This window comes from Cherax quadricarinatus, unplaced genomic scaffold (genome assembly GCF_038502225.1).
Source record: "Cherax quadricarinatus isolate ZL_2023a unplaced genomic scaffold, ASM3850222v1 Contig5858, whole genome shotgun sequence".
Taxonomy (NCBI): domain Eukaryota; kingdom Metazoa; phylum Arthropoda; class Malacostraca; order Decapoda; family Parastacidae; genus Cherax; species Cherax quadricarinatus.
Window position 1 is genome coordinate 2299 of NW_027200884.1, and position 13756 is coordinate 16054.

General features: G+C 42.9%; 2 non-coding genes across 2 annotated transcripts; both read right to left on the reverse strand.

Moving 5' to 3' along the window:
• Window positions 1-290: 290 nt before the first annotated feature.
• On the reverse strand, window positions 291-453 carry LOC128705094 (U1 spliceosomal RNA). The gene has a single exon (XR_008409656.1). It is a non-coding gene; the product is annotated as a U1 spliceosomal RNA (small nuclear RNA).
• Window positions 454-10081: 9628 nt separating this feature from the next.
• On the reverse strand, window positions 10082-10244 carry LOC128706219 (U1 spliceosomal RNA). The gene has a single exon (XR_011391616.1). It is a non-coding gene; the product is annotated as a U1 spliceosomal RNA (small nuclear RNA).
• Window positions 10245-13756: the final 3512 nt, after the last annotated feature.

Sequence of the window (13756 nt, forward strand, 5' to 3'; positions counted from 1 at the left end):
TAATGGAGGGTGCATTGATGCTGGAGACACCTTGATCCTCCCCATCCCCCGCGAAAAAAAAATTGGTGCTGCCATCCCGCTGGAGGAATGCATATCTTATTCCTAAAGTGCTGCATAACCTCTTTAGGGTTGTTATTTCACAATGAGTTTAAACCACTTATTAAGTTAGAAATTATTCTCCCAATAAGCAAACATTGGGATATATATTCAAGACAATAAGTAAACAATGGGATATATTTTCTATGAAGACAAAGAAAACAAACCTATAACAAATTCAAAATGTGTATATTAAGGGGATAGCGCGAACGCAGTCCCCTGCTAACAAAAATTTCGCACTCGAGTTAACCACATTTGGGTTAATCGCAGGGGTCAGCACCACCGGAGTGCAATGGTGAGCCTCGCCCTGGGAAAACCGCCTTCGTGATCACGGTATCTCCTGTGCCAGGTAAGTATGATCTTCAGGCCTCCACTGCTTTCCCTACCGCGGATGACTGCTCACAGCTTTACTACAAAGTCCTATTTATGTAAGAATTTTGAAAGTGCTGATCGAAAATATTTGTTCTTCAACAAAGTGTTTTGCGTAGAATAATGCATATTTATTGCAATTTATTAAAAATTTCTTACTCTCACTACTCACCCTTTATATCCACAAACCCTTTCTCAACAAGCAGATGAGTTCGACTATACAGCCCACTGTGTGAGCCGAACCTTATCAGTAGAGGTTCCTACTATACTACAGGGACACCAAAAGAAAGTTGTTTGATTTTTTTCGGCTTTCCTAGCTAACATACGTTACTATGTATGACAATTCGTTTAACTCTACCTCTAAATAAATAAACTTTCATTTCTCTCTCCTTGTCCACCACTCAATAAAGCTGATGGAGGTCTTCCTCTACTTTACCGTTTCACTACATAATAAATAAATAATTATCATGTAGTAATATGAGTTTAGGCTTCTACCAACTCAAAAATATTTTTTTTAATGTGAAATGTGTGAAACTATTTAAATTAAGTGACTTTTACCTATTTACATTCGATGGAATTTAATATAAGATTAAATTTCATTCGGATTTTTAACCCTGGAGGGTTAGCCACCCAGGATAACCCAAGAAAGTCAGTGCGTCATCGAGGACTAACTTATTTCCACTGGGGTCCTCAATCTTGTCCCCTAGGATGTAACCCACACCAGGCAACTAACAACCAGGTACGTATTTGCTGCTAAGTAAACAGGACAATAGGTGTAAGGAAGCGTGTCGAAATGTTTCCACCCGCCGGGAATCGAACCCGGGCCCAACGTGTGTGAAGCGGTTTCAGATAGCAAATATAAAACTGAACCTTGTATTCCATCCCTATGAAACAGGCACACAGTAAATATTACGTTTATTCCCAGGTTAAGTTAGGTAAGTTAGGTAAATTGTTCCAAGACTCGAGAAAGATCTCACTTCGTCTGCATGATGAGCCATCGGTCCACTAGGTGACACTGATTGGCAGAGAGAACTAGCTGACGGCAATAATATTGACAGAAATATGTCAAAACTTTTTTACATCAAACCCAAAATCTCTATAACAGGTATTGTCCAATCAAGACGAAGCAGATATTATTATTATTATTAAAGATTCGCCGGTATTCTCCCGGCCCGGGCCTTTTCCAAGTGGTGGCCCGGCCTTGGCTCCCTCTTTAGGGAGTGTCTGAGACCTAAGTCTCCCATGGGAGGAGGCACAAGTACCTCCTCATCTTTGGGACCAACTGTCCCCAGGCCTAGCCACAAGCTAGGCCTCTCTGGTCTGCCATCCCCGCCCCAAGGGGGCAAATGGGAATGACAGTCTTATGAGCTAAAGGCTCGGGCTCAGGCACCTACCCTACCCTAGAAGGGTTAGGCATGGTGTCGATCAATGACCAGAGCTTTGGTAAGATGGGTAAGGAAGAAGGATGGGTAAGGATGGAAATATTGGAAAAGGGTGGGAGGGGGGGGAGAGGTAGGATATAAAAGGTAAGTGGCCCAACCACTTTGGTGCAATTTAAAAAGTGTATGTGAATTGATAAGATATTCTTTAAGAGGTATAATACTAACCCATCAGAGTCACATAGATATAATAGGTATATAAGTACATGACTCTGAATTGGTAGTAATTATACAAGTTGCAATTGCTTTTTTTTTTTTTTTTTTCTTTTTTTTTTTTTTTTTTTTTTTTTTTTTTTTTTTTTTTTTTTCGCGATTGCACAACGGATATTTATACGACAAGAAAGGCAATAATTTTCTGGCCAGTTTATAAGTTCGTGACAATAGCTTCTTAATGGTGGTGTCCAACAATAGTCAATAGCATAATTTTACATTAGAAAGTTATTTAAGATGTCTCCCTAATTGGGGGCGATGATTTTCTCAGTATACATAGAAGGGTTCTGGTGGTATCCAATCTTCTTCATCAGGTAAGTTGCTCAAAATCATGGGTCGAGGGTAATCATCTTTATGAATAAAACGACGAACCCTCTGTGGGAGAGTCATTCTTTGAGTCCTGTGAGGCGGAGTATTGATGGTGTAATCGGTGGTATTTATCACTTGTATAGGATGTTCTCTATCTGGCATGTATAGTTCTTGCATTGTATAAAGTTGTTTCTTTTTTAGGGTGTCAAGGCGTACATTTATGGCAGTAATATCTTGTTGTGTGTGTAAATCTGCCATTTTAACTCTGTCTCTCCTCCTGGTATCGGTAATAAAGCGAAGAGCTCTATTCTGGACCCTTTGTAACCGTAGCATGTTGGTCTTTGTTGTTAATGACATTGGGACACAAGGGTATTCGAGTATAGGTCTTATTATCATTTTATACAGATGTTTTTTGACATGTTGAGGGGCTTGATTGAATCGAAAGAGTCTGCTAAGACCGGCTTTGGCTGTGTTGATCTTTTTAGTTACATGAGATGTTGAGTGGAGCAGCCTGTCTATTTCATATCCCAAGATCTTGTTAGGGTTTCTAATGGCTACAGGTGTACCTCTGATGGAGATACCCCCTTTATCTTCGATGGTTGATGCAAAACATCCTATCGTGCTAACAAGGACCTTGTCAGGATTAGTCGTAATTCTCCATTTCTTCTCCCAATTAGATGTTCGACGAAGTTCAATATTCATTTTTTCTATGACTCTCTCATACTTGTATTTTCCTGTTACTGGAGTTGATGAGACGACATGAATAACATCATCTGCAAACTGTGTCACAATTGTGTCATTAAACTCTGGTTGAGGAAGGTCATTCACATAAATGTTAAACAGAAGTGGACTGAGACAAGAACCTTGTGGGACACCAGCCGTCGGTATAAAAGGTTCTGTCGACTTGCCATGAAAGGTGGGAATGATTTTTCTTTGAGTTAAGAAATTATAAATTACTCTGAGAAAAGTCCAGTTATGGTCTGGTAGGTCAATGAGTTTGTATATAAGGCCATCATGCCATAAGCTATCAAAAGCTTTATGAACATCTCTGGTGGCAATTAAGGCAAGATTGCCCTGCTGTTTTAGACTTGCTACAGTGTCAAAAATAACATTTATTGCATGATTGGTACCTCTATGTGTTCTAAAGCCAAATTGTTTTTCAGTAAACAAGTGATTAAACTCCATATAGTAATTCAATCTGTTGGAAATGACTTTCTCAAGAACTTTTCCAGTGACTTCAAGTAAAGATATAGGTCTATAGTTCCCAGGTTGGTGGATGTCTTTATTGGGCTTAGCAAGAAAGATCATCCTAGCAGTCTTAAAAACAACTGGAAAATGTCCTGAGGCCAAGATGGCATTAAAGATATTTACCAAGGACTGTTTGCAATTTCTAGGTAGGTACTTTATTTGTTTCATTGTTATTCCAGAGAGGCCAGGGGCTCTATTTCTCATTCTTCCAATAACCTGACTTATCTCTAGTAATGTAATAGGTCTAGTAAGCGGGTGGGTATCTTCAAGAGTTGAAGTATCGATGGTAGGTAGTGGTTGTAGATCATCCAAGTTCTCATCTCTCCATTCATTTACTAACTGATAATGATTATTATTAAATTGACGACTGTTATTGTGAGAGAGAATTTTCTCCCATACATCACCCATCAAATTAGCCTGGTCCTGTGGATCGTCAAGTTTAATTTCAACATCTTCATCATCCTCATCAGTGAAGGTATGAACTAGGTAGTTAGGAACCTTGTGCTTTGCCCCTAAAAGTTGTCGGATCTTACTCCAAAATTTTGCTGGTTCACGTTTATATTGATTAGCTTGAAGAACTAGAAATTTCCATATGTCTCGTTTGTGTTGACTAATCATGTTAATTAATTCGTGCCTTAATCGGTGCAGTGTAGCTGCTGGTGGTTGTCGCGTTTGAAGATGCCTTCGACATTCTGCTTGATAATTTCTTAAAGTGTCTCTAATTTCTCTAGTAGGTTTATATTGTTGGTATATCTTTGTGGAAGCTAATTGGCAAGTTGCATTGGTAGCTTCAATTATTCGATTGTGCAGGGACCTGATTGCATCATCAATTGCACTGGAAGGTAGATTTTCCAAAGACACAATTTCATCCTCACCCAGATATGCCCTGAAGGGGTCAAATCCTAGGGTGTTAAGATTGGGTTTAGGAGTTACAGGTATTCTAAATGGAGAAGTTTGTAGTTGTATTATAACAGGGATATGGTCAGATCCTACATTTCCACCAGGAGATATACGACAGTGAAAGATGTCACAGTCTCTGTTTGTCAGTACAATATCTGGTGTTCCTGGATGAGGTCCAATGTACGATTTGAAGAATGGGCCTTGAAATGACAAGTTTCTAGCTGTCATGATATTAAAGAGTTGTTTTCCTTTTAAGTCACCCAGTGGAATACCAGCTCCACAGTTGAAGAGGGCAGGGTGATGAGCATTAAAATCTCCAGCTAGAATTGTTGGAATATTTCTGCTTAATATCCTATGTAGAGGAATTGACTCTATATATGGCTGTCTCGGGGGAAAATATCCAGTTCCTATCACTAGTTGTCCATGCGACGTTGTTAGTTCTATTGCAAGAATGTTATCTTCATCCACATGAATATTTTTAAATGTATATCCTAATTTAACCAAGATGGCTACACCACTAAAGGGTCCTCTCGATTTCTCCACAGTACAGTATCCACGTAATTTAATATGTTGATCAACTCTTGCAGCTGTCTCGTTCAAAAGTATAACATCGGGATTGTAGTTATGTAGTTCAACCTCAAGAAGGTAACGGTTATTAAAGAAATGTTGAACATTAAGTTGGAAAATTGTAATCCCCATTATTTCTTATTCTTCGCTCGTACACTGCGTTCTGAACGCCTGCAAGTAATGTCATGTGTTGTATCTACACTATCCCTGCTGGACTCGTCAAGGGGAGGAGGGAACTTTTGCGTGGATGCTTGTGTATTAAAAATGCCATCATCTTCACTAGAGGCAGTAATATTAACAGACTCATTAGAATCGTTAGAATCGTTAGAGTCGTTAGAGTCATCATCATAAAACTGAGGTATGCTATTCTCAGTTTCAGGAAGCAGAGGCTCGTGAGAGTTAATGGGAGACTGTGTAGGCTCCAAGGGAATATTAGATAGGCAAGGTGAGTTACCTTGGGAAAGTTCCTGTTCAACAGGATCAGCTACAATAGCGGGAGAGTAGGCACCACTTTCTGGGGCATTGTTATGTTCAGGTGTTGACTTATCGGGTTGAGAGGAGTTGACAACCTGGGTTTGCGAGGAGGGCGATCCCTGGGCCAGGGATGACTTAGGCTTATTTTTAGATGTAGAGTATGGTACATACTTCTTGTTATGAGAAGGCTGGGTCATAATGGCCTTCACATTTTCAGGGATAATGATGGGAGTGATCCCATTAGCCATTAACAGATCATTTAAAACACGAGAGCAGAGTTGAATATCACCACCTGCTGTGTCTTTGGCCACCAAGTACATTAGTTGTGCTCTCATTATATCCCCGTCTGTGGATACCTGAGACACATGAGATGCGACTGAACCTTGTTGTTGTGTCTGTTGTAAGTGAGGGTTAGATTGGGGCGCTCCAAGAGGGGCAGAATTCCAAACATTGGAACCATTGGTAGAGACCTGAGGAGTCCCACTTGATCCAGGCAGAGCTGGGAAGGAAGTTTGGGACATGGTTGGCGGTGCCTGGGGAGTGGTCTTCTTAGAAGTGGATAGTTTCTTGGCGTCAAGAATTTTCTGCATTTCCTTTTTTCTTTCAGGACAAATAGCAGAAACAGCATGATGTTTTCCATTACAGAGGACACATTTAGGTGAATTTTTATTGGTACAATCACGATAGGAATGTTGGCCAGAGCAAATGCTACAAATTTGCCCTTGTGTACTGCATTTGTTGTTGTTATGACCAAAGGCATAACACTTGAAACATTGTGTCACACTGACAAAGCGTTCCATAGAAATTTGGTCAGATGTACATCTGGTACTGAAACATTTGAAGCCATTTTGACACACAAGTTTGGCCTCCTCAGGTGTCTCGAGTATTAATTTTAAAGTTACCTTATTGTTGTTGGGATTCGAGAATTTATGTGCTTCTACAGCCCTAAGGTCAGAATTCTCGGTATTAATGTTATCAACAATTTCATTAACAGTGCTGTGTTTCATAAAACTGTTGATTCTGGCCACAAACACAGTCCTCTGAGCTTGATAGCTGTCAGGTGCAACTGGGATAACACCAGAAGTCTTCAGTTTATCCAAGACATCATGCTTTAGGAGTTGAAGTAACTCTTCTTCCGAAGAGAGGAGAAGTACTGCTCCAGCGTGGGTTTGAAAAACATCCACTGGAGCAACAGTTGAGTTAGAGCAAATACAATTGAGAATGTCTTTCATGGACATTTGATTTCCATCAATGCGTAATCTTACACGAATCCTCGCCATGATGCCTAGGAAGGAGCATCTGGCAGAGGAGTTGCTTAACAAAAAGGTATCTTTCCTTAATGTTAGCCTAACATCCTATTTCAGCTGACTTATGAAGGTCAGCTCCTAAGATAGCCTACCCTCGAGTAGTGAGGGGAAAGGGCCCAAGGCAAAGATCGGCTGGATTTTAAAAAACCACACGGGCTACCAGATGGTCAAAATGCCTTGTGTTAACTCGCCAAAGCGAAGTTGCCGAAAAATAAGAAGATAGGACAGTCAGAAGGATAGCAATGTATGTAGTGTGTTAAGTGTGTGGGCCAGTGTTGATGTATGGGTGGGGGGAGGATGGGGAAGGATGGGGGGATGGGGATGAGAGGGGTGAACAAGCAAGCAAGTCACCGCCTTACCCTCTTGATGGGATGGGGCTCGAAGTGACTGCAAGCAAGTCTCCTCTCAGCTCTGGTGAAGAACTACTCAGGATAACCCAAGTAAATTCTCGAGCAACAGTGTTCAGAGTTGCTCAGCTGAAGAGCGGGAACGACGACGTCTTCTCTCCACGGTGGCTGGGCTGCTCGCTAGGCCTGGGATAAGATAAGATAAGATAAGATTTCGTTCGGATTTTTAACCCCGGAGGATTAGCCACCCAGGATAACCCAAGAAAGTCAGTGCGTCATCGAGGACTGTCTAACTTATTTCCATTGGGGTCCTTAATCTTGTCCCCCAGGATGCGACCCACACCAGTCGACTAACACCCAGGTACCTATTTGCTGCTAGGTGAACAGGACAACAGGTGTAAGGAAACGTGTCGAAATGTTTCCACCCGCCGGGAATCGAACCCGGGCCCTCTGTGTGTGAAGCGGGAGCTTTAGCCACCAGGCCACCGGGCCTGGGGACAGTTGATCCCACAGATGAGGGGGTACTTGTACCTCCTCCCATGGGAGACTTAGGTTTCAAGACACTCCCCAGATAGGGAGCCAAGGCCGGGTCACCAGTACTTGGAAAAGACCCGGGCCGGGAGAATACCGGTGAATAAAAAAAAAATTCTGTTGAAGTCTAGTTTTTTCATTAAATCATTGAAAAACAAAGCAGATTTAAATAACTTGCCACCATTCATAAGTAAAAAAGCAGTCAAGTTCTGTCACCCATTGTTGCAACAATGTTTAACACATCGACACCATGCCTAACCCTTCTAGGGTAGGGTAGGTGCCTGAAACCGAGCCTTTAGCTCATAGGACTGTCATTCCCATTTGCTCCCTTGGGGCGGGGATGGCAGACCAGAGAGGCCTAGCTTGTGGCTAGGCCTAGGGACAGTTGGTCCCAAAGATGAGGAGGCACTTGTGCCTCCTCCCATGGAAGACTTAGGTCTCGGACACTCCCTAAAGAGGGAGCCAAGGCCAGGCCACCACTTGGAAAAGGCCCGGGCCGGGAGAATACCGGCTAACCTTTAATAATAATAATAATAATAATAATGTTTAACACATCAACACCATGCCTAACCCTTCTAGGGTAGGGTAGGTGCCTGAGCCTGAGCCTTTAGCTCATAAGACTGTCATTCCCATTTGCCCCCTTGGGGCAGGGATGGCAGACCAGAGAGGCCTAGCTTGTGGCTAGGCCTGGGGACAGTTGGTCCCAGAGATGAGCCAAGGCCGGGCCACCACTTGCAAAAGGCCGGGGCTGGGAGAATACCGGCGAATCTTTAATAATAAATAATAAATAATGTTTAACTAATCTGTTGAGTCCTCAACCTTCACGTCCATACTCAAGACAGCAAGGGTTACCCCGATCCTCAAAGGAGGTTTAAGATAGGTTATTTTGCAGAGTTCAGTGGCATATTTTATCTCCTCGGGGTGAGACATTAGGTCATTTGAGAGACATTTGAGTTCCTCAGAGTAGGTATCTGAGCATCCCCAAGGATCCAACCTACAACAGTTGACTAAGATCCAGGTACACTTTTACTGTAGGTGAGCAGAGGCAACATGTGTAAGGATTCCTACAAATACATGTACAAGGTATACATGCCTAGCTGACATCAATGACATACTACTATACAGAAAGCCACTTGTTATGAAGAGCATTTTGGGGAAATTAGGTTAGTTTTGTCCCAGAATGTGACCCAAGCCAGTTGACTAACTACCAGGTACCCATTTTACTGATGGTGAGCATTAATAACCAGTATAAACCTGCCAAATGTTTCTACTCTCGCTGAAAATCAAACCCAGACCCTCGCGGTGTAAAGCAAGAGCTTCAGCTGCCTGGCGATGGAACGCCATCCTCGATGATGCACTGGCATTATAATAACAATAAAAATTATATTTTCACAAGTACATGATACAACTCATACACTTCAAGCTGACATCACTGACATGCTATATAGTAAACCTCCAGGTTATGCAAATCTTTATGGGCAATTAGGTTAATCTTGTACCCTAGGATGCGACCCACACAAGTTGGCTAATACCCAGGTATCTACTTGCAGCTATTTGAACAGGGACAGCAGGTGTAAGAAAAGATGCCCAATGTTTCCACCCACATCGAGGATTGAACCATGGACACTCAATGTTTGAGCTGAATACGATACCAACCGAGCTACAGTAAACCGTGGATAACCCTCTGGGCTAAAATTCCGAATAAATCTTATCTTCAATGTATCATTAAGAGAAATTCCTCGAAGCTAAAGCGTTGTGTACTTAATATTGGAGGTTCTATAGCGCCTGGTGGAAATGGGAAGCAATTAGGCTCTACCTAAGGAAGAAAAAGATAGATCCATATACTTACATCAAAAGCCCTTCACCGGCATCAAGGAAACTCCTTGAAGAACATTACAACATAGAGATTTTTTGTAGTATGAAACCTAGCTTCATACTTGGTTAAGACCCGTAAACACTGTGTTGTTTTCTGCTGAATATACCACAAACACCAGTAATGGAGGGTGCATTGATGCTGGAGACACCTTGATCCTCCCCATCCCCCGCGAAAAAAAAATTGGTGCTGCCATCCCGCTGGAGGAATGCATATCTTATTCCTAAAGTGCTGCATAACCTCTTTAGGGTTGTTATTTCACAATGAGTTTAAACCACTTATTAAGTTAGAAATTATTCTCCCAATAAGCAAACATTGGGATATATATTCAAGACAATAAGTAAACAATGGGATATATTTTCTATGAAGACAAAGAAAACAAACCTATAACAAATTCAAAATGTGTATATTAAGGGGATAGCGCGAACGCAGTCCCCTGCTAACAAAAATTTCGCACTCGAGTTAACCACATTTGGGTTAATCGCAGGGGTCAGCACCACCGGAGTGCAATGGTGAGCCTCGCCCTGGGAAAACCGCCTTCGTGATCACGGTATCTCCTGTGCCAGGTAAGTATGATCTTCAGGCCTCCACTGCTTTCCCTACCGCGGATGACTGCTCACAGCTTTACTACAAAGTCCTATTTATGTAAGAATTTTGAAAGTGCTGATCGAAAATATTTGTTCTTCAACAAAGTGTTTTGCGTAGAATAATGCATATTTATTGCAATTTATTAAAAATTTCTTACTCTCACTACTCACCCTTTATATCCACAAACCCTTTCTCAACAAGCAGATGAGTTCGACTATACAGCCCACTGTGTGAGCCGAACCTTATCAGTAGAGGTTCCTACTATACTACAGGGACACCAAAAGAAAGTTGTTTGATTTTTTTCGGCTTTCCTAGCTAACATACGTTACTATGTATGACAATTCGTTTAACTCTACCTCTAAATAAATAAACTTTCATTTCTCTCTCCTTGTCCACCACTCAATAAAGCTGATGGAGGTCTTCCTCTACTTTACCGTTTCACTACATAATAAATAAATAATTATTTAAGTTAGGTAGAATTGTTCCAGACTCGAGAAAGATCTCAACTTCCCGTTCTGCATGGGATGAGCCATCGGGTCCACTAGGTGACACCTGATTGGCAGAGGAAACTGGCTGGCGGCAATAATATTGACCAGAAATATGTCAAAACTTTTTTACATCAAACCCAAAATCTCTATAACAGGTATTGTCCAATCAAGACCAGAAGCAGATCATTATTATTATTATTAAGATTCAACCCAGTATTCTCGGCCCGGGCCTTTTCCGTGGTGGCCCGGCCTTTGGCTCCCTCTTTGAGTGTCCCTTGAGGGGACCCTAAGGGGTCTCCCATGGGAGGAAGGCACAAGTACCTCCTCATCCTTTGGGATTACTGTCCACGGAAGGCTAGCCACAAGCTTGAGCCTCTGGCAATCTACCATCCGCCCCAAGGGCCAAATGGGAATGACAGGGTCTTATTGAGCTAAAGGCTCGGGCTCTTGAGGCACCTACCCTACCACCCTAGAAGGGTTAGGCATGGTGTCGATCAAGCGAATCACAACCCAGACTACGGCCCATTAGCTAACAAATAGCCATCCTTTAATCCCGGTGATAAAACACCAGCAGGAAAATTATTCAGTTTGACGCGTTAAGGTAAAGACAGCTGAGCCATTGGAACGACAATATACCCTCACAAAGGGCCTAATAACGGAAAATCCAGGCCATGCCATTGAAAATAAATTTATTGACATGATATGATTAAGGAGGACCTACCCAAGGGAACCTCTTCCAAATTTTTGGGCTTTAGAAAACTGTCCTGGAAAGAGAGAGGATAAACTTAACTAAATCAATCTCCATAAAGCCTAATAATAATAAGGCCAACAAACTCAATGTCTTCTCTTCTAACTAGGATCAACAGCTAGCAAGCAAAATTCTAAGCTCTAATATCCAGCCAAAAAAGACTACCTCCAGTAAGCAACTACTCCTCTATATCTAGGTACCAATTAATTCTATTGTAGGGCTGAGCCACAGGTTCCGATTCCCAGCCAGAGTACAAACAATTGGATGTGTTTCTACCTGTCTATGGTTCCCCCATCAGTATGGGTACCTGGGTGTTAGTCGATTGGTGTAGGTTGCCCATCTGGGACACCCCCTTGGGGACCTAATTTGCGGGATATGCGGAGGCATAACAGGGACACTCCTATGTAGTAGCCTGTCATTGTTATCAAGGCCTGGGACTGTATACCTGTGTATTGGTACTTGTAGTAAAATAGGATATTATATTATTATTATTACCATCCTGGGCAGCTCATAAGACTTGGCCATCCCAAGATCCCTTTGGGGTGGGGCAGATGGCAGACCAGAGAGGCCTAAGGCATCTCCTTCGAGCCCTGTGGGGGCCAGGGACCTGTATGGCTTGAGCCTGGGATAGATAAGATAAGATAAAGATTTCGTTCCGGATTTTTTAACCCCGGAGGATTAGGGCCACAGGATAACCCAAGAAAGGGTCAGTCGTCAATCGAGGACCTGGTCTAACCCATTCCATTGGGGTCCTTAATCTTGTCCCAGGAATGCGACCCACCAAGTCGACTAACACCCAAGGTACCTAATTTGCTAGGTGAACAGGACAACAGGTGTAAGGAAACGTGTCCGAAATGTCCACCCGCCGGGAATTCAGACCCGGGCCCTCCTGTGTGTGAAGCAAGGGCCTTTGTACCAGGCCACCGGGCCTGGGGACAGTTGATCCCACAGATGAGAATTAACTTGTACCTCCTCATGAACACCAAGGGTTTCCAAGACCTCCCCAGATAGGGAGCCAAGGCCGGGTCACGGAGGTACTTTGGAAAGGCCAAGGCCGGGAATACCGGTGGAATTATTCTGTTTTATCCTAGGGTTTTCATTATTCAATTGAAAACAAAGCAGGCAGATTCGATAACTTGCCACCATTCCATAAGTAAAAAAGCAGTCAAGTTCTGGTCACCCATTATGCAACAATGTTTTAACACATTCGACACCATGGCCTAACCCTTCTAGGGTAGGGTAGGTGCCTGAAACCAGGTAACTTTAGCTCATAGGACTATCATTCCCATTTGCTCCTTGGGGCCAGGGATGTGAACCAGAGAAGGCCCAACTTGTGGCTAGGCCACAAGGGATGATTGGTCCCAAAGATGAGAGGAGGCACTTGTGCCTCCTCATGAAAGACCCCTTAAGGTCCGGACCCACTCCCTAAAGGGCCAAGGCCAGGCCACCACCACTTGGAAAGGCCGGGCCAGGAGAGATACCAGCTAACCTTTAATAATAATAATAATAATATGTTTAACACATTCAACACCATGCCTAACCCTTCCTAGGGTAGGGTAGGTGGCCTGAGCCTGAGCCTTTTTTTGGCTCATGAGACTGGGTCATTCATGCCCCAGCAGAGGCAGGATGCAGGACAGAGAAGGCCCTGGCTTGTGGCTGGGCCTGGGGACAGTTAGTCCCAGGATGAGGCCAAGGCCGGGCCACCACTTGCAAAGGCGGGGCCTGGGAGAATACCGGCGGATGTTTAATAATAAATAATAGAAATAAATGTAGCTAATCTGCTGAGTCCTCAACCTTCAACGGTCCATACTCAAGACGGCAAGGGTTGCACGATCCTCCAAAGGAGGTTTAAGATGGGTTATGCAGAGTTCAGTGGCATATTTTATCTCCTCGAGGTGAGACAATTAGAGTCATTGAGAACATGAGTTCCTCCAGAGTAGGTATCTGAGCATCCCCAAGGATCCAACCTTACAACAGTTGACTAAGATCAAGGTACACTTTTACTGGGGTAGGTTGAGCAGAGGCAGCATGGTTAAGGATTCCTACAAATACATGTACCAAGGTATACAATGCCTAGCTGACCCATCCAATTGACACTAACTATACAGAGCCACTTGGTGAAGAGCCCATTTTGGGAAATTAGGTTTTTAGTTTTGTCCCAGAATGTGACCCCAGCCAGTTGGACTAACTTTGGGTACCCCATTTTACTTGAATGGTGAAGCCATTATGTAGTTATAAACCTGCCAAATGTTTCTACTCTCG